This window comes from Cupressus sempervirens, chromosome 2, assembly GCF_028749045.1.
Source record: "Cupressus sempervirens isolate cs-2001-9-10 chromosome 2, ASM2874904v1, whole genome shotgun sequence".
Classification (NCBI taxonomy): Eukaryota; Viridiplantae; Streptophyta; class Pinopsida; order Cupressales; family Cupressaceae; genus Cupressus; species Cupressus sempervirens.
In genome coordinates this window covers 104,705,748-104,728,609 of record NC_143119.1, presented here as the reverse complement: position 1 = coordinate 104,728,609, position 22,862 = coordinate 104,705,748, and positions in this window count along the sequence as shown.

The window sequence follows — 22,862 nt, the reverse complement described above, 5'->3', positions numbered from 1 at the left end:
AGATTCATATATAATCATTTATACCACCATACCATTGATCATGCGTTGCACTAATCCCCCCTTATTTTCATCACAAATTCTAAAATGTAGAAAGGGTCTAGAAATAACTCCATATTTCTCCAAAAAATATTTCCAAGAGTTTAGAATCATGTCCACAGTCTTCTCCCAATTTTCCTTCAATTCATCAAGAATATGACTCTAATTATCTAAGGTGGTGGCAAGATTAACTAGATTGTCCCCAATAGAGAGTTGATGATTGATCTAGATCAAATATTTAGCAATCTTAATATGGTTTTGCATGACTACCAAATGTAGAGTCAACAATGCTTGAATTGTAAACAACTCCTCTCTTATCTATCTTCTTCATGCAAAAGTTAAGAGTGCTTGGTCTGCAAAAATCATAACTTTGAAAAATGAATATAGTTGGAATGAGCATCTGAGGTCAATGTTTGTGCACTCTTCTATGTTTCAATATCTAGCTTATCTATTTGTTCTCTAACCTCTTTTGTGAATACTAAAGCATACCTTAGCTTTCTAAATAAATAATTGATGTCAGTGATAGTATGCTTGACATTAGTAGCTTTGGAAGATATTGACCAATTTTACTACAATCTTGACAACTACCTTCTCCACAAACTTATTATCATATTGCCTCTCTACTCTTCCCATTAGCTTTTGCTGAACATCAATATCCGACTCATTTATTTTGTCTAAAATTTGTACCAATTGGTCAAGAATGGGTTTATTCTCATCTAAATCATCAATGACAATAGTATCTAAAAGAATATTCCTAATTCAAACACAACTTTTTATTTTATTTTGGTACTCTTTTCTTATCTCAGCTTGCTTAGCCTTCCTTGCATATAACTCACTCAAAATTATTAGTTTTTCTTCTATTAAATTTTACTTATTATAGCCTAGTATAATGATATCTTTATCTAAGGTAACTAGCTTTCATTTTATTGGCTAGGGTGAGTGCCTTACCTTTTTCTTCAATCTTTTACCTTTTGAATCTAGGGTGCTAGAGCTCGACAATTCTAGTTGCAAATTTTCAATTTGAACTACCAGATTTAATGCTTGTGATCCTTTTATTGCATCACTCTGCTTCACTTCTCCTCATGTCCAGTGTTCTATTGGTTGTGGTGTTGTTCCACCTGATTGATTTATAATCACAAATGTTTGGAGTTTACCTATTAAACTTTGTCTCCCTGTCTCCTTTTCTTTCTCAATTGAAATTCCTAAATTATGTGCCCTTTCTATGCCTCTATAGATTGATCTACTATATCCCTTTTAGTTTAATGTTCCTTTTTTTCTACCTCTTGAATTTTTCTTTCATGTGTTGGCCCACTCTATTTCTCAATCATAACAATATCATTCTTATTACCTTGTAATACTTGGGCACTAAAGTCAATGGTAACTTTAGATCTTTTAGTGAGTGAAATAGTTACCTATTGAGTTAGATTTGTAGCTCCACTACTAGGATATTATTTTATCTATAGAATTATTGAACTTGACTTGGAAAATATCTCTTATATATATTTGGAATATTTTTCCTTCTCTTGCTTGACCTTCCTTATCTTTTGTAGTTCTTCTTTAAAAGATTTCACAATAGTCATTGTAACTTCAAGTGACTCATCTCCTATGATGGCTATCTTATTTGGCTTTACAACTTCTTGTGCTATTTGTTGCATAGTTTCCACAAGTTTCTCAATGTTAGATTATATATCCTTAGTATTATCAAGTTCAACCCCATCAGCTTCCTTTTCTTCTTCTTCTTTTGTAGTTGTAGCCACCAAACAATTTTTTTTTTTCTAAATTAACTTTCTCTTCTATACAAAATCCTCAACTTTGTTTCTCAAAATTTTATATGCCCTTGAATTTGGCACAAATTTCTTTGTATAATCTCTCAAAGCCATTAACATATTTGTTTTTCCCAAATTAGACATAGTTTGGGCCAATGTAGTTTCCCTTATTTGTCTTTCAATGTTCAGAGCCCATTTCTACTTCACATCAATTTTATTATAAAAATCCCTAGGAAATTCTTTTGCTAACTCTATTGGTGTGTACTTAAAATTAACCATCATATCAACTATTTCCTACTCTACTTTTCTTTTATCAAATTTATCTAGAGTATCATATTTTAGACATTTGAAACCATTTAATCTATTAGAGTGGGGTTGTTATTGTACCAAAAGAATGATCTACTAGTGCCCAATACAACCACTCAACTTATAGTAAAATGAGGTTTTTAATCCCTTGTCACAAATCTTGAGGGGAGTTCTAGACAAATTTCTGATAGCTGTCTCCCCCTTAGTGTTACACAAGGGTTTGAGGATTTGAACCTATAACCAAGCTATGATACCACTTGTTAGAGTGGGATTTCCATTGCACTAAAAGAGTAATTTGTTAGTGCCTGATACAACCACTCCACTTATAGTACACATAAGGCTTAAGCCCTTCTCACAAATCCTAAGAGGAGTACAAAAACTTGTCTAGATGGAGAAAAAAATTACCTTTCTCCTCATTTATATACCAACCAGAGAGGGTTATCGGTTTAACCTTCTATCCAAAGGAGAGACACTTCCCAATGGATGATGAACTCACTAGAAGCACTCCCAAGTTGTTGAGAATGATCTTGCTAACAACTTTTGGTAAGGGTTCTACTTTGAAAAAAATGAAAGCTATCTTTAAGGCACAAAACACTTGGTTCATTCCAATCTTTTAAGTTTTTTAGATTTTCTATCTATCTTGAAGACACTTTGTTAGAATATATAGTCCACCAATATAACTGAGAGGGGGGTGCGGGGGGTGAATCAGTTATCCAACTAATATCACAATTATGAACCTTATTAGACTTTAACCATATGAGCAATATAATAAAAAATCACAAAAAGATACTCATACACAATAACACTAGATATGTTAACTAGGGAAATCCTTGATTAGAGGGAAAGCCTTGGTTGGGATGGTACCCACAAGATGATGTACTAATATAAATATTCCTTATTAGAGGATGGACCCTGTGAGGAGTCTATAACAACATTCAATACATATAAGTCCCTGTTAGGAGACTTTGAATCCCTGTTAGGAGATTCCAACCCTGTTAGGAGTTGTGCCAACCCTATTAGGAGTTGTTGAAGACAGTTGGACCCACTGCCCAAACAACTTCAAGGTTAAGACCAATGAACCCATTGTCCAAATGATCTCTATATTATTCCTTGTAGAATAATAAAATTGAATAGTACTTCCTTCCTCTATCCTATCAACCAAACCTCTGCTCCTTCTGATCTTGTAACAAGATCACAAAACTCACATCCAATAATCCCTTGGATTACTTACACACATTTAGTAAACAATCTTCTCCTTTTCACACTTCACACTTCATACAACGATCACATCATACTACAGACAAGGAAAACATATTTCCTTTATTTCATACCTTCAAAATAATTCCTTGAGTTGGCCTTGAGGCTTTCCCAATTAATTATAATAAGATAATAAATTAATTATTATTACAATAGCCTTGTCGAGTCATAGTCTATACAAAAATTCACACATGTGATACTAAGGCTTACACATCTACTAAAATCATCATTCAACTTTCCTCTATTACTGGGTGACCACACATCTTCTCATTACACCTAAGATGAAATATATAATACAAACATTAGAAACTACTTTCCAAACACTCTATTTCTGTATTGCTCTCTATAAATTAGGTACAACTTCTATACATTTTTGACTTATGTGTTGTGCATTGAAATACATCATCACAACACTATATTGAACATGTCCATGACCATAAACCTTGTTTGTACCACTATGATCTCTCTCTATTACTTTGCTAGTCTTCATAGACCTACTGCTATGTTGACATCAATGACAAAAAAAATCATGAATGCAACATGTCAATACTCTCCAAAGCTTAGGATACTCCCCCAATGTAGTATTATCAACATTCATACTAATACACTTTTGATTAGCATGGAATGTTTATTCCAGCTTGATAGAGATGGTCAAAAAATTAAAATGAGTGAGCATAATAAACTATTCATGAAAGATTTGGAAAAGGATGGGAATAAGAGCATTTTTCTTTACAGCATTCAAGACTTTGTGATTTCTTTTTAAGTCCTAAATTGAAACGTGTGGATTTGAAATCTTCTTTGATCCTTAAGAATTTGAGATTTGATGAGATTGTTTTAGGTCAAAATTGAAGTGTGATCTCATAGCATTTTTCTTTTCCTCTTAAGTATTCAAGATTATATTTTATTTGTATGCATTCATTCCAACAAAAAGATTGTAAATACCCTAAGCATTCAAGATAGAGTTTGAATTTGTTCAATTTTAGCACCCAAATTGAAATGTGATGAGCTTGTTCATTTTTATCCCTTTTGCATTCAAGATTTTGTTTGTTGGATTTATTAAGCCCAAATTGAAAGTGTGATTATATCAAGACATGATTAAGAAAGCAAGTTAATTTCAAAGAAAATGACTTTCAATGACAACCTGCAAGTGATACTTAGCAAAATAACAACTTCCTATGCTCGTTCACCTACACAAAGATGAAATCTATAGTTAGAACTTTAAAATTCTATAGTTTAACAAATGTGCTATAGAAAACATCATATGCACAATAATATTATAAATATGTGTTGAAAAATTAAATAGATGCATTAAAATATTATGCAAATGTGCTAAAAGATAGAACAAATACACGAATGAATAGAAAAAACATGCTAAAAGATTACACAAATGCACTAAAAAATAAAAAAAATACACTAAAAGATAGAGAAAAAGTGATAAACCATTTTTAGGTCTTCTAATGTAGTAGTAAGTGAAAAAATTCTAGAGTATATGAATGTGCTACAACATTTAATAGATACACTGCATGAATACACAAATGTGCTATAGAAGTATACATATGCATTAAAAGGCTAGATAAATGCATTGAATTTTTTTTTAAATGCACAAAAACATGATTTAAATTCTCTACTTAAACTTAAAAATGTGCTATGGAAGTATTTACAATGCGCTATAGAAATATATGTAAATGTGCTAAAGGAAGTTGTAAATGCATCAAAATGACCCTAAAGAAATTTGCTTGGGCTATCTAAAGGGTTTTTAAGAACTTTCTAAAATCTATGAAGCATGCGTCCATCCTCTAAGCATGTTTCCAAGCTTGTACAAACAACAAAAACACTTTCAAAACACTAAAAACCATCAAACATTAGATTGTTAGCTTGTAAGCAAAAAAGGATAAAATAGATGAATGAATGACCCATTTGTGTGGTCTCAATGAGAATGCCAAAATGTGTGCTATGAAAACTAGCCTGCAAAGAACATTAAGAGATTGAAAAATATTTAGAAACTAATCACATACTAACATATAGATTAGACTAAGAAAATCATGTAAATGGGAATGCAAACCACCAATTAGCTTTTTGAACTTTCCTTGATTAATAGATGTGTCCAAGATGGAGATATGTATGCTCAAGTGTGCCTCAATCCTTCAATAGATGAGAGCCTTTAAGGGATACAATATGGTGTATGTGGTAGTATGAATTCTTGCATGGTTTAGTGATTAGCTCTCCAAAAGGGCATTGTAAGTCTGCATCAAAGTTGATTTTGAATTGTGAAGGGAGAGATATTCATTTATAGGCCAACAATGTGAGGTGTTGGAATTATTTAGAATAACTGAGAGTGGGTGGGGGGGAGGTGAATTAGTTATCCAAGGTCTGGATTTAAAAATAAAACTTTTCAATTCTTAGTAGACCCATATCCATAAAACCATATTTTATTAGATCATACAGATCTTAAACTTTGTATGTTACTGTCCTAGGTCAAAACAACTTTGTAGAAATGTAAACATGAAACATAAAAAATTTAATAATACATTTGACACAAGGATTTTATGTGGAAACCCAATTTGGGAAAAATCACCAATAACATGCTACTAATTCTCACTCTTCTAAAGTGATGCCCTGTAAAATGCCAACCTTGTTAAAGGTTACAATACACACTATTAAATGTGACTTAGTTAGAGGATTTCAATCACCCTGTTAGAGAACCATCCACTTGGAATGTCACCTAGTTAAAGGGTTTACAAATGACTATTAGGTCAACCTTAATCTAAAGGATTTACCCTAGATTAATACAATGATTAGAAAGTAATAGTAAGGATTGATCTAATAAAAAATTACAACTCACTTGGAGATTATAGATCTCTATTTCAATCCTCCATTCTACTTGGCTTTCACACACTTTAGCTTTGATAGCTTGTTCACCCTTCAAACATTCATAATCTTAAGCCTTATTTCTTTGCATGCAAATTATAATCTCTCTTCTATTCAGCCACTGAATGAAGCAATACCCTAGACTCCTTGTCTTCCTTAGGTTCTCACACATGACAACCTTTTCTTTTGACAAACTCCCTCTATAAATAGAGATTTAAGATCTTTTTTTGCTTAACCATAATTTTCCATTTTAGGGTTAGGTTAGATTAGGTAGGATACAATGAATCTACATACTTTTCTATTTGATTCCTCTAAAAACTTCTTTTACAATCTTCCTTGAATTTGCCACAAAATGGTTTACCTTGAATTCTATGCCACCAGATCAGCATAATTATCTTCCACACACTTCACACAATTCAAGAAAACAAAGCAATCAGCCCAGATTTGTCAAATTTTTGATTTAAAATGAATATTGGAACTCGACATCAATATGATGTCACTCAACTTTCATACTTTTTTTCCACTTGGTCACCACTAGTTTATGATGTCACTCAACTTTTATACTAACAATCACTCGGCTTGTACTAATTTTCATCCTTTCTCGACATCTTTTGTTTTTCACTTGACTTTCACTAATTTTTCTTGGCTTGCACTGACTAGTTGGCAAGGCTTAGCAGACACTTTTCATACTTGACTAATCTCTCATTTTAGACTTTAAGTACATAAACAATTTACTATAGTATTAATATCTTACTTGGTGGTCTTAGGGCTTCCTTCACATACCAAATAACTCAACCTTTCTATAGGTGCTATTGTTATCTCCTTTTTTCAAATCCTCTTCATCAATCAACTAAATGATATATTTCAGACCAAAAAGCAATTGTCTCACCAATAGGCAATAGGTTTGACACCATTGACAAAATAATGATTGTTCCATTATAGATTCTTGCACTTCAAAACAATCATATATAAACAGTGAGGATGGAGGGCATGTTAGAAATGTTTAGAATAATTGAGAGGGGGTGAGGAGGGTTGAATTAGTTACTCAAGGTCTATATATACCACTTGAACAATTAAACATTAAACACATCATTGTTCTTGTTATCTTGCATATTTTGTTGTTGCTCGGTCTCTACTATAAAACTGTCATAAAATTTAACTTATATTGCATAATGAAAACATCATCACATGTAAAACATTCATAAAAAAATCATCACAGTTTGACACTATGATTTTATGTAGAAACCTAATTTGGGAAAAACCACCAGCAACATGTCACTCTTTTTCACTCTTTCAAAGTGAGCTCTATTAGGAGCCAACCCTATTAAAGGTTACAATACACACTGTAAAATGTGACTTGGTTAGAAAATTTAATCACCCTATTAGGAGTGTTCTTGTAAGAGGAATTTGATCATTCCATTTAGAATGTCACCTAGTTAAAGGATTTACATAGATTATGAAGTCATGAAATGAATGTTAGGCCAACCTCTGTTAAAAGGATTTATAATACAAACTATTTACAATGATAAGAAAGAAAATATTAGGTTTTGATCTATGTGATTATAATTTGATTTTGCTAGTTCAAATCTCTGTTTGGTCCTTATGATGGTTCACTAATAAGCCTTTCATTGTCATCTCTAATCTTGTTTTGCTTGGACACCCTTTAAGAAACTAGTCCACCCTTCTCATCAACACTTAAGGCTTCTACTCAAATTTACTTATCAACAACAACATCACATCTGCAAGCTTTTCTCTTTTAGCTTCACATCCACTTACTTGTGTGTTTCTGATCAACCTTTCTATGTATGACTTTCTTCACATAAAAACTTGCATACATACTGGCTGGGGATGGATTGGGCACCAAATGTTTGATTTTGTATCACCTTAAATAGGTAATCCATGCTTTACCAATTTCTACATCCACCATAGATCTTAGGGTTTATGATCAAATTCAACTCAATTTAATGTATCTATACATCTTCTTGATCATCCTCTAGAAACTTCTCTAGAATCCTTCTGTTAGGTCTTTAGCTAATCATCGCATTGAATCTAACAATCAAATTCATCAATCCTATCTTCAATATGTTTTACATCTCCCAAGAAATAAATTGAGTTAGCTTGATCTTATTATTTCTTTGAATTTAATTTTTTACTATCACTTGAAAATCACTGAATTATGACACTCAGTCAATAATGAAATACCTAGTCACTGAAAATCTTTTTGGCTCGACATCAACTAACTTGCTTGGTCAACACTAGTTTATCGACACTAACTATGGCTTAGTTGACACTAGCATTACCCGTCACTCCTTAGTATTTTACTCTTTTTCTCAGCTAGACTTAGCTTCCTTGACATAAATAATTACTTTTATTTATCAAAGTCTATCTAATCAAATGTCCATTGTAACTTGCTTTTCATAACTTCAACCTTTCCTCTAGGTGCTATAGTTATCAGTAACTCTCAAATCCTCTTCATCAGTCAAATAGATACGACATTTAGATTAGGTAGCAATATCTCTCATCCATAGATTTGAAATCAATGACAAAACAACAATTGTTCCAATTGTAAGTTTCTAACAATCTCCCTCTTTCACATTGATGGAAACACATCAAATATATAAAATAATAACAATAACTTAGTTGCCATACAATCCAAAAGATTTACATTTCATGAGTGACCACTAGCCTTAGTTTCATTTTGATTCTCATTCATTCAAACTTTCAAACTCCCTCTATCACCTTTCTCTCTTTCATGATTCTCTCCCTATGAGGTTTATCTTTCTTTTATTAGTAATCTAATGAATTCTTAGTAATCTCTCCCTCTTTCATCTTAGATTCTCAGTAATCTCTCCCTCTTTGACAACAATGCCAAAGACGCATAACTATTTCAGCTTCAAATTCTTCATACATTTGAATTATGTATATTTTGTATGTCTAGCTAATAATTTTCATCTATCTATGACTAATATTTTATGTTGTACTGAAGTATTCTACCTCAGGCATATTCCAAAGTAGAGTTGTATTACACCAGTACTATGTAGAATGTTCTATTTAACACATGTGATGCAATGCATGTTGGCTTCTTAATTAGTCTTAGTTAGGGGACTAACCCATAATTTACCTCTATGATTTTCATGATCATCTTTGGGCAATGGTTTTGTGAATATGTTAGCAATTTGTTCCATTGTATTCACATATTCTAGCTTCACTTCTTTTTCTTTAACAAATTCTCTCAAGTAGTGATACATGATAGCAATGTGCTTTGTCTTAGTGTGTATCACTAGATTCTTTGAAATGTTAATAGAACTTGTGTTATCACAATAGATAACTACTGGATTTGTAATCTCTTCTTGCATGCCTTTCAAAAAATTCTTAATCCACAATATATTTGAACAATGCACTACAACTACCACATACTTGGTTTCAACTATTGATTGGGAAATACAATTATGTTTCTTTCTTGTCCATTACACCAATCTCTTTCCTAGAAAAAAAAAATTCACCTCCACTAGTTCTTTTCTCATCATCAATATTTCCTACCCAATCTAAGTCAATTAAAACCTTCAACTAAAATCTATCACTTCTCTTATAGTATAATCCATAGTCTTTTGTACCTTTCAGATATCTCATTATCCTTTTTACAACCATCATGTGATTCTCTTTAGGATTTGCTTAAAATCTAGCAACTATCCCAAACTCCAATGCAATATTTGGTCTGTTATGAAAAACATATTGCAATTTTCCTATCATGGATCTATATAGGGTCTAGTTCACATCAATAGAATCATCATTCTTAGATAGCTTATGTCCTGTAGACCTAAGTGTACTTGCTAGCCATGAATCTTCCATATGAAAAGTGTTCAATATTTCCTTGATGTATTTGGTTTGTGAAATGAAAATACCAAACTTCATTTGAAATACTTGTAATCCAACAAAGAAGTTGTTTTCACCAAACATAGACATTTCAAATTCCTTTTTCATTTCATCAACAAATGATTTGCATAATGCTTCTCTTCCTCCAAATATGATGTCATCAAAAAATATCTCAGATAATAGTACTTCATTGTTCTTACCATTCTTCAAATATAGATTGTTTTTATAATTTGTCCTCTCAAAACAAATTTTCACTAAATAGTTATGTAACCTTTCATACCATGCTCTTGGTGCTTGTTTCAATCTATAAAGATCTTTTTTCAGTTTACATACCATGTTCCTCTTTTTTGGATCTATAAATCCTTCAAGCTCATCTAGAAAAACAATCTCTGGCTTATTTCCTCTATCTTGTTCTAGTTCAAGTTCAGATTTTGAATGTTTAACATTTATTATTTGATGGTTAGCATTGTCTGTCTATGAATTGACATCTTAAGTCTGTTGCTCAATAGCCACTCTTTCTTGCTTGATAATTTGCATTTGCACTCTATCATTTCTTGTCTAATTGGAACTTGCAACTTGATTTTTCTATTCATTTTGAGTGTTGGGAGCATCATCGTCCACATAGATGAATTTACTATAGTATTTAGGTTCTTCATTACATGAAGCATTACCTTTTTCTACAAACTCATCAACTCTTACATTTTCACTTTTCACAAGTTTGTTAGTGTTAGAATTTAAACACTTATAAACTTTTCTTTTTGTGGAATAACTTAGGAATATGCCTTCATCACTCTTTGCATCAAGTTTTCCATTCCTATTATCTTTTAGTATGTGGCATCCACTTCCAAAGATTTTGAAATATTTAACATTAGAAGCATAACTAGACCATAGTTCAAAAGGTGTAGCATCTATACCTTTCTTGACTTGAACTCTATTCAAGGTATTGACAACAGTACTAACCACTTCTCTCTAATATTTCTGTGATACACCTTTCTCCATCATTAGTGTTCTTGTATAGTCCATTATTGATCTATTTTATCTTTCAACTATCCCATTCTAAGGAGGGGTCCTTGGTGCTAACATATGTCTTTTATTTCCTCTTATTGTAGAATATATTGAGCTCATGTGAGATGAATTCATCAACTCTATTAGATCTCAAACACTTGAAACTCTTCCCTATTTCTTTTTCAACATTGGCTAAATACCACTTGAATAAATAAAAAACATAATATTTAACTGTACCAAACATCACAAACATCATTCTAGAGTAATCATCCACAAATAGAATGAAATATTGATCTCCACAATAAATTTTAACACCAATGGGTCTACATAGGTTAGTATGAACCAATTCCAAAATATTATTAGTTGTATATGCTTTGCTCTTAAAACTAGACTTGGTCATCTTTCCTAATTAACACTGTTTAGGCATAAAATTGTCAGGCTTCTTTAGTTTAGGCAATCCTTTCACTTTCTTCATCTTACTGATATTCACCAAATTATTACAATTTACATGACATAATATTTTGTGCCATAACCAAAAATCTTATTGTTGTGAAAACATACATGTTTCTCCTGATAGGTCTTGATAGAATAAGTTACCTCTTATTTTCTCACCAATTCTAATTAGCTTACCATCACCGTCACATATCTTGGCCTTCCTATTGTGAAATTCAACTCTATAATCTAATTTGTTCAGCTGTGAAACACTCAACAAATTGTAGTTAAGTCCTTCAACCCAATAAATATTTTCACATGTTATCTTGTTAGTCATTTGAATACTGCCTTTACCTTTTATACCACATGGGATATCATTACTAAATTTATCACATCCACTATTATATGGACCAATATCTTTAAATTTGTCTTTATCACCAGTCATATGATTGGAACTTCAACTATCAATTATCCATCTTTCACTTTTGTTCACATAAGAAATTAATGCAGTTTTCTCATTTTTATCAAACTCTTCTTCCATAGTAACATAGACAACTTCATTAGCATTACTCTTAGATTCATTATCAGATCTTTCTTTAGTAATATAACAAGATTTCTTACCTTTGTCATCTCTTCTTCCTTTGTACTCTGTTTCCTTATTTTCATCCTTATCTTCTCTATTAGGACATCTGGTAGCAATATGACCAACTTTGTTGCATGAAAAAAAAACATGATAGGTAATTTACCATTGTATTTAACTCTTCCTCTTCCAAACCTTTTTGCAATGAGGGATTCAAGTTCATCAATCTCATCATTAGAACTATCACTTTCACTCTTCACATGTTTTCCTTTCTTCTTACTAAGAATCATTTGTGACTTGAAAGTAGAATCAATGGTAGTAGGTGTGTACTTATCAAAATTAGACATCTCAAAAGAGACAACTCTACCAACTACACCTTCTAAGGTCAAATTGTTACATGGTGTGCATCTCAATTCCTAAATTGTAGAGACTCTAAAGGCATAGATATTGATTAGAGTCCTCAAAACCTTGCTTATCACTATTTCATCTTCAATTATTCTATTTGATCCTTGAATAAAATTAACAATCTCTTTGACTCTTGTGTAGTATTTTATTACGTTTCCACCTTCCATCATTCTCTTATCATCAAATTTACCTCTTAGGCTTTCTACTTAGGCTCTTAGTACATTTTCATCACCTCCATATATGGTCTTCACTTTGTCCCACATCTTCTTTGCAATATTGCAATCTTTTAGGTCATCAAACTTGGCATGGATTTGGGCTTAGGAAATCTCCAACATTGCTTAGTTATGATCTAACTTCTATCTCCGTTCTTCAAAAGTTAAAGGAGTAGTTGTTACCCTTACATATTCATTTCTCAAAAAATTGACAACAACATCACTAATAATGGATATGTGCACCTTCATTAGGGTCTGCCATGTAGGAAAGTTCTCCTTATTCAACTTGGGTAAATCTCTCTCAATTGTCATGATCTTTAGCTTTAAGTACCTTCAAACTTTTCTTTGTGAGCATTGAGCTCTGCTACCAATTGTTAGAAATGTTTAGAATAACTAAAGGGGGGGGGGGGGGGGGGGGGTGGTGAATTAGTTCCTCAAGGTCTATACGTACCACTTGAACAATTAAACAGTAAACACATCATTGTTCTACTTATCCTACATATCTTGATGTTGCTCAGTCTCCACTGTAAAAAAATCATAAGTATTAACTAGAATTGCATAATGAAAACATCATCACACGTAAAAAATTCATAAGACATTCATCATGGTTTGACATTAGAATTTTATGTGGAAACCAAATTTGGGAATAAACACCAGCAAAATGTCACTCTTTTTCACTCTTTCAATGTAAGCTCTATTAGAAGCCAACCCTATTAAAGGTTACAATACACACTGTTAAATGTGACCTAGTTAGAGGATTTAATCACCCTATTAGTGTTGGAACAATTGATTAATTATGTATGGTCTTTGATGTTACACAAAATGTTATATCATTGTCAATCAGTGTATGTCGGGCTCACTCGGGCATGGTAGATAGTTTTCTATGTTTACCAAGCATTCCAAAGTTTGCCTAGTATAGAAGATAGTATCTACCAAGTTCACTCGGGTGTCAAAGAAAAGTTTGCAAAAGTTGAGTGTTAACCAAGCTCACTTAGTTAATGAAGGAAATATTGGATGGAACCAGTGTTAACTAAGCTCACTCAGTTATGATAAGAACTTTGTGAATATGCAATGTTGACCAAGTTCACTTAATTAACATAGGAAAACCATTTTTGAGTTAGTGTCTACTGAGCAAGGTCAGCTAAAAAAAGATTTTCTTGTTTTGGCATATTAAGTTCAATTGAATTATCTATTGGCTCTAGCAGACTGAGGAGATGCATAATAATTATTCTAAGTTATATTCTAACTGACTTGAAAATATGAAAGATATAAATACAAGGTCAAGTTGAGAATTAGAAAGATGAATATGGAAGATAATTGAAGATTTAATAATGCTAGGAGGGAGTGAATTAGAAGGATAAGTAGAATATCCTTATGGAGCTGAAAAAGATACATTCAATCAAGAAGGATCAAGTATACAAGTCAAAATTGAGATCTATAATAGAAAATTTAGTTGCAACCAAAATTAGGTCATCTCATTGTTACTCTCTAACCATTGTAGCAATGATCTAAATCTCTTAGCAGAGTTGGCTTAACTGCTATTTGTAAAGCTTCTAATAAGGTGACATTTATATTGAATTTTCCAAATAACTCTAACAAGGTCACTCCTAATAGGATGATTAAATCCTCTAATAGGTTCACACCTAATAGTGTGTATTGTAACCTTTAATAGGGTTGGATCCTAATAGAGGTCACTTCAAAAGAGTGAAAATCAGTAACTAGTTTAAATTGATTGTTTTTCTAAAATTGGGTTTCCACATTAAATCTTGGTGTCAAATGTGTTCATGCTATTTCTCTCATGTGTTTTCATGTAAGTTAAAGTAATAGTAATCTTAGATAACATCTTAAGATTTTCATGTTAAGTATTTTTTGATCATTTTAAGTGTTTATCGAGTTACAACAATTTTTGTGTGTGTCTCTCGAGCATCAATACAGTTTATTTTGTACTAAAATCTATGGGATTTGGGATTTATTTTAGTGATAACTAATTCACTCCTCCCCTCTCAGTTGATCCTCTTATATTTCACACAATTGGTATTAGAGCTTTTGGTGCTTACCGAGAAGGTTTCAAGGACCTAAGCTAAAGATGAGGATGTCTTCTAGAAGAGAGATTCCCAAGTTGAACTAAGGAAACTTTGCAACATGGAAAGGAATTATGAGGTTATATTTGGCAACTATCAGTGATTGTAAGTATCTTGATACTAAATACAAGACTCCCACTAGAACATTATCAGTTGAAGATATTGCTAAAAGGAAAAATTATATCATGATGATTGACATTGCATCTGTTCTTAATTATGTTGAATTTGATGAAGTCAAAAGCTGTATTATAGGTCATGGTATGTGCATCAAACTAAAAGCCATCTATGGAGGAGATGACAATGTAAGAATAGCCAAAGCATAAAGTCTTAGAGTACAATTTGATTAGATGAAGATGAGAGAAGATGAAAACATTGCAAAATATGTGGAAAGAATCAAAGAAAGTGGGAGAGCAATCAAAGCATTCTGAGGAGACATTGAAGAAAAAATAGTTGTAAGTAAGGTACTTAGAACTATTATTCCTATCTATGCAATTAGACTATCTTCTATTCAAGAGATGAGATTAGATCCAAATAGCAATATAACTTTGGATGCTTTAGTTGGAAGATTGACAATTTTTGAGTTGGATAACTATGAGAACCATGTTGATAGTTCCAAAAGTACTAAGTGATGTAGGAGCATCTAGAGGTATAAGGGCAATCCTGTGTCACCCAAAAAAAATGTACTTAGACTTAGTTTTTGTTTCATGTGTTTTCATTTTTGGATACCCATTTGGGTCAAATAAAGCTTCCAACTCTCACAGTTCCACTATCAGTGTTCTGGGTTAGAGTTTTTAATCACCTTGGGATACGTGTAAATGCCAAAAAAATAGTAGTATGTAATTGGGTTATCATTTTGGTGAACTAGAAGGTGTAAATTGGTCAGATGATTGTCATTTTAATTTAGAGCATTCCAAAAAAGGAATCAGGTCAAAAGGCCCCATGGTTTGAAAGTTATTACAGTTTTTTAGTTTTTGAAGACATCTTAAGAATGCTTCAAAGTTAGGTTAGGGGCATTAAATGAATTTGAATAGGGCTAAAAAATGGGGGATGAGTGAAGCTGGTCAATAGGGCTATAGAGCACTTTGAGAGCTTTCTGGAAATGTAAACGGTTTGTCAATTGAAGCTACGGTTCAAAAGTTATGCCTCCTGGAAGTTCGATTACCATTTCTGGATTCTTCTAATATTGTGCCGACTTCTAATGTGACTTTTAGAGCCTTCTATTTGGTTGGTGGATGCCTACTAGAAATTTATAGAATGTATTCCTAATCCTTAACCCTCTAGGGTCTATTTAAGAACATTTCTGGCATTGTAAAAGGTAGTTCGGAGTGGAGTTTGAGAGGAGGTACTGGGAGAAGAAATTATCTCCAAATTTATGTTATTGTAAGCCCTTAGGGCATTTTTTGAAGTCTATTTTATTTGTACTAAGTTTACTAGCATATTTTTATAGTTAATAATTTTTTTCCTTTCCTGTTGTGTCCATTCTATGCTTGGGTTGTGTCCCCATCAAGTGGTATTAGAGCAAGTTTTCTTGAGTGTGTAGACAGAGCACTAACTACGAGGCAATTTGCACCAGGACTATGTGGTTGTGGGTTTGAGTTAAGAAGATGCCTCCATGAAGAGAGCATGGTGGAAGGGCTAGAGCTATTAATCTTGAGGAGGTTAGAGCCCTCCAAAGGTAGGTACATGCGTTACAGGAGCAGCTCTATAGAGGAACAAATGTTGCTGCAGGCGATGAAAGTGAAGATGACAATGAAGAAGAAGAAATTGGACCAAAAGGGGAATTTGATGGGGAAGTTTTGAATCAGGCAGAGGAAAGACTTTTTAGGGCCATTACTAAGTTTGGGAAATGACCTACAATCGATGTGGGTGTATTTTCAAGAAATCTGAAACCAGATGAGTTGATCGATTGGATCAATGAACTGGAAGAATACTTTGAGTATGAGGATATCAGGGACCTAGATAGGGTTAAGTTTGCAAAGGCCAAACTAAAAGGACATGCCAAAATCTGGTGCCAAGAGGTTCAATTGGAAAGAAATAGAAGAGGAAAGGATAATATCACAAGGTGGGATTGCATGGTGGACAACTTGAAGAAGCAGTTCATTCCTGTTGACTACGAGCTTGATTTGTTTAAGAAGATGCATGGGTTAAAGCAAGTAGGAAAATCAGTCCAGGAATATACAGAGGAGTTTTATCAACTTCTAATTAGAGTGGGGCATGTAGAAGCAAATAAGGAGAAGGTTGCTCATTATATTAGTGGGTTGCGACCTAGCATCCAGGAGGAATTAAGTCTTGTAAGAATGACCAGCGTTGAAGAGGCATACCAGTTTGCCCTACAAGTTGAAGAGAAGCTAAATAAGAGATTTGAAGGGAGACAAAGAAGGCATGTTCAAGGAGGAGGGGGAAGTGGTAGGTCATTTGGAGGCCGAAATGAAGCCTAAAAGAAAAATGAAGATGTGGGTACTAGCAGTAACTATAGGAACGAGGGTTTCAACCCTCTCATGATCAAGACTTTGGAAATCAGAGAAGAAGAGGTAGAGGACATGGACAAGGAAGAGGAGGCTTTTGTGGTACCTATTTCCATTGCAATGAAGAAGGTCATTTTGCCTTTGATTGCCCTCAATGACAAGGAAGGACAAATAGGAGAGCTGAGGGTCAAGCTAGGGTTGCTCATGTGGATGAGGATGCACAATCATCACATTCAAAGGATGTAGATAGAGGAGAGACTTTAGTAAATGAAATGGTCCTACTAAGTGGTGAGATTGAACTAGGACAAAGGAGGAGTTTATTCTATACTAGGTGCAAGTGTGAGGATAAATGTTGTGATGTGATCATTGATGGTGGTAGCATTGATAACTTGGTATTAGAGGAGATGGTCTCTAGGCTAAAGCTCAAGAGAGAGAAACACCCCCAGCCCTATCAGATTGCTTGGGTGAAAGATGATCATAAGGTCCTAGTAAGTTAACAATGTTTAGTGAAATTTAAAATTGGGAGTTACCATGATGAAGTTCTCTATGATGTTATTCCAATGGATGTTTGCCATCTATTGTTGGGTAGACCGTGGTAGTTTGATAGGCATGCAGTACATGATGGCCATGCAAACACATACTCTCTAACAAAGGATGGAGTTCTCCATAAATTGAAGCCCATGAAAAAGGAAGGCGAAAAGGTATGTAGTAGTGCTAGGATTTGTCTTTTTGATGGAAGGAAGTTTTTAGATGGCATGAAACATAAGTGCATGTGCTATGCTTTGATTCCTAGGAAAGATAAAGAAGGTAGTAGTGAAATACCACTTGAAGTTTCAAATTTACTAGGTGAATTTGGAGATATCATCTTTGATAATGTTCCAGAAAGATTGCCATCGATAAGGAAAATTAGTCATCAGATATATTTAATCCCAAGAGCTAGCTTGCCTAACAAGGCTGCTCACAGGATGACTCCTACGGAAACTGAGGAGCTAAATAGATAGGTTCAAGAGCTATTGAGGAAGGGCTTGATTTGAGAGAGCTTGATTAAATGTGTAGTACCTATAGTACTAGCACCAAAGAAGGATGGAGAGTGGAGGATGTGTACAGACTCTCAAGTTATAAATAGGATAACCATCAAGTATCGGTTTCCTTTGCCAAGAATGGATGATCTTATGGATTGCTTGAGTGGAGCTCAGTACTTCACAAAGATAGATCTCAAGAGTGGCTATCATCAAATATGGATTCAAGAAGGAGATGAGTGGAAAACTGCCTTCAAGACCAAGGAGGGTCTTTATGAGTGGTTAGTCATGCCCTTTGGATTGACAAACGCCCCAAGCACCTTCATGCGGCTTATGAATGAGGTACTTAAGAAGTTCTTGAGAAAATTTGTTATTGTCTATTTGGATGATATTTTAATTTTCAGAAAGATTTTGGAAGAACATTTATTGCATATTCGTAGTGTCCTTGAAAGGTTAAGGGAAGAGAAACTATTAATTAATCTGAAGAAGTGTATCTTTGCAAAAAGGGAGTTGGTCTACTTGGGGTTTGTTATATCACTTGAAGGTCTCAAAATGGATCCAAAGAAGGTAAAATCCATCTTGGAATGGCCTACTCCAAGGTCTGCTACTGAGGTAAGATCATTTCATGGTCTGGTTAGTTTTTACAGGAAGTTCACTAAGAATTTTAGTGGCATATGTGCACCCCTAACTGACACAATAAGAGGGGATAGAAAAGAGTTCAAATGGACTGCAGCAGCTGCGAGAAGTTTTGAAATGCTAAAGAAGAAGGTGATAGAACAACCTATGTTGGCACTTCCAGATTTTAGAAAGGTGTTCCAAGTGGATTGTGATGCAAGTGGCAGTGCTATTGGGGCTGTATTAAGCCAAGAAGGTAAGCCAATTGCATATTTTAGTGAAAATTGAATGATGCAAAAAAAAGTATTCTGTTTATGATCAAAAGTTCTATGCAATAGTTCAAGCCTTAAAGAAATGGAGACATTATTTATTGCCAAAGGAATTTGTTTTGTAGACTGATCATTAGGCATTACAGTACCTAAATAGCCAAGGTAAATTGAATCAGAGACATATGAAGTGGGTAGAGTTCTTGTAGAGCTATACATCTGTGTTCAAGCATAGAAGTGGAAAATCTAATAGGGTTGTAGATGCATTAAGTAGGAGATAGTTGTTGCTTACAGTAATGCAGGTTGAAGTAGTTGGGTTTGATGAACTCAAGAATCTATACCCTAAGGATCCTGATTTTGCTGAAACATGGAAAGCTTGTAAAGAGCCTGTTGCTATAGATAGAACTAAATGGTTAGACTATCTGATTCAGGATGATATGTTATTCAAGGGAAGTCAATTATGCATTCCAAGGAGTTCCATGAGGGAAAATCTGATTAAGGAGAAACATAGTGGAGGGATGGTAGGACATTTTGGTTGAGATAAGACCATTTCCATTCTTAGAGAATATTATTTTTGGCCTCATATTTCATAGGACGTGAAGAAGTTTGTACAAAATTGCCAAATTTGTCAAGTTGCCAAGGGATTTAGTCACAATACTAGACTATATCAGCCATTGCCTGTTCCATCAAAGCCATGGGAGGACATAAGTATGGATTTTGTTCTTGGATTATCGAGGACACAAAGGGGTAATGACTCAGTATTTGTAGTGGTTGATAGGTTCTCTAAAATGGCACATTTCATTCCATGCCACAAAACTCATGATGCTATCCATATTGCAGACTTATTTTTCAGAGAGGTGGTAAGACTACATGGTCTCCCAAGAAGTATAGTTTCTGACAGAGATACTAAATTTTTGGGGTATTTTTGGAGAACATTGTGGAAGAAGTTGATAACAGACTTGAAATTCAGTTCCACACATCACCCACATACTGACGACCAAACAAAAGTGGTAAAAAAAAGTTTGGGCAATTTGCTGAGATGTTTAGTTGGGGATAAGCCTAAGGGATGGGATTTGATTCTACCACAAGTAGAGTTTGCTTACAATAACTCTATAAATAGGAGTACAGGTAAATCACCATTCCAAATTGTATATGGAAGTAGCCCAAGGACTGCACTAGAATTGAGGAAGATAGAGCAAGGGGAGAGGACAAGTGCTGAAGCTGAAGAATTTTCTAAACATATCAAGCATCTAAATGGGGAGGTTTAGGCACGCATTACCAAGATGAATCAAGAGTATAAAGTTAGGGCTGATCAAAGGAGAAGACATGAGGAATTCCAAGTAGGGGATCTAGTCATGGTACACTTAAGAAAAGAAAGATTTCCAGCCGGTACTTAAAAGCAAGTTGAAAATGAAGAAATTTGGCCCCTGCAAAATTCTAAAGAAACATGACTCAAGAAATGCATATGAGGTGGAGTTGCCAGATGGTATTCACATTTCTCCCATTTTCAACATTGCAGACTTAACAGAGTATCATGATGATGGTGCAGATGAGGAGTCGATGTTAGAGCCATGTCCAATTATTGCTTCTAAGAAGGAGGAGATAGACGACATTCTAGATCATTGTGTGGGTAGGAGTACCAGAAATAGATAGTATGAAGAGTATTTGGTCAAGTGGAAAGCAAGACTGATCGAGGACTCAACTTGGATATCAGTAACTGAGGTTTCCCATTTGGGATTTCCTCTACCATTCATAAAGTGATAGGGTCACTTTTCAATCTACCCTGGGTGTCAGATGTAGGAGCATCCAGAGGTATAAGGGAAATCCTATGTCATCCAAAAAAAATGTACTTAGACTTAGTTTTTGTTTCATGTGTTTTCATTTCTGGATACCCATATGGGTCAAATAAAGCTTCCAATTCTCACAGTTCCACTATTAGTGTTTTGGGTTAGAGTTTTTAATCACCTTGGGATACATGTAAATGCCAAAAAAATAGGAGTATGTAATTGAGCCATCATTTTGGTGAAATAAAAGGTGTAAATTGGTCATATGATTGTCATTGTAATTTAGAGCATTCTAGAAAAAGAATCAGGTCAAAAGGCCCCACAGTTTGAAAGTTATTGCATTTTTTTGGTTTTTGGAGACATCCTAAGAATGCTTCAAAGTCAGATTAGGGGCATTAAATGACCTTGAATAGGGCTAAATAATGGGGGATGAGTGAAGCTGGTCCATAGGGCTATAGAGCACTTCAAGAGCTTTCCAGAAATGTAAACGATTCGTCAATCAGAGCTACAGTTCAAAAGTTTGATTACCATTTCTGGATTCTTCTAATTTTGTGCCAACTTCTAATGTGACTTCTAGAGCCTTCTATTTGGTCGGTGGATGCCTACTAGCACTTTCTAGAATGTATTCCTAATCCTTAACCCTCCAAGGTCTATTTAAGAACATTTTTGGCATTGTAAAAGGCAGTTCAGAGTGGAGTTTGAGAGGAGGTACTGGGAGAAGAAATTATCTCCAAATTTATGCTATTGTAAGCCCTTAGGGCATGTTTTGAAGTCTATTTTCTCTTTACTAAGTGTACTAGCATATTTTTACAGTTAATAAAATTTTCCCTTTCCTGTTGTGTCCATCCTGTGCTTGGGTTGTGTCCCCATCACTAAGTTTTCATTTGAAGCCAAACTTTCACTAAAGAAAAGAGGTAAGAAATCAAAGGCAAATCAGTTAGGAAGTGAAGAAGGAGAAGAAGAAAGTTTAGATAGTGATCTTGGAGTTGTTGAAGCCCTACTTGCAAGGTAATATTCCAAAGATGAAGGAAAGTACAAAGATAAGATTCCTCTAATCTACTTTCTTGTGAAGAAATTGGTCACATTGCTACAAGGTGCCCAAACAAAGAAAACAAGGATGAAAAGAAAAGTAATAAGTACAAAGTCAAGAAGGAAATAAAAAACTACAAGGACTTCAAGGGAAAAGGTAAGAAATATTTTTTATGGCTAAAGATTTTGATAATAGTGAAGATGATATGGTATATATTGCTGTAAAAGATGAATCTAATGATGAAGGAGATAAGATGGCACTTATCTCTCATGTTAGCAAAAATTATACATGGAATATTGATAGTGGTTACTCACATCATATGACTGGAGACAAAACAAAGTTTGAGAACATGGAACATTATGATGGTGGTCATGTGAGATTTAGAAATAATGAACCTTGTCGCATAAAAGGAAAAGGATGTATGTCTTTGACCAATGAACTTATATGTGATAATGGCTATTGGGTTGAAAGATTAAAGCATAATCTAATAAGCATGACATACTTGAATAACATTGAATTCAAGGTAGAGTTTATGAGTGGGAAGGCCAAACTACTAGATGGAAAAGGAAATCTAGTTAGATCTGGCAAACAAACAAAAGGTAACCTATTCTACCTAGATCTTAGTGAAAGTTCATGTTTTATTCCTCAAGTAGAAGAAAGCTGGTTATGGCACAAAAGATTATGTCATGTGAACTTTGATAATTTGGTTAAGATAAGGAAAAATAGAAGAGTAAGAGGTATTCCTAGCTTGAAGAAACTTGATATGGGTCTATGAAAAAATTGTCAAATTGGTAAAATGGAAAAGACCATTTTCAAAAGCAAGAACTATCATTCTAAAGAAGTATTAGAGCTTTTTCATATA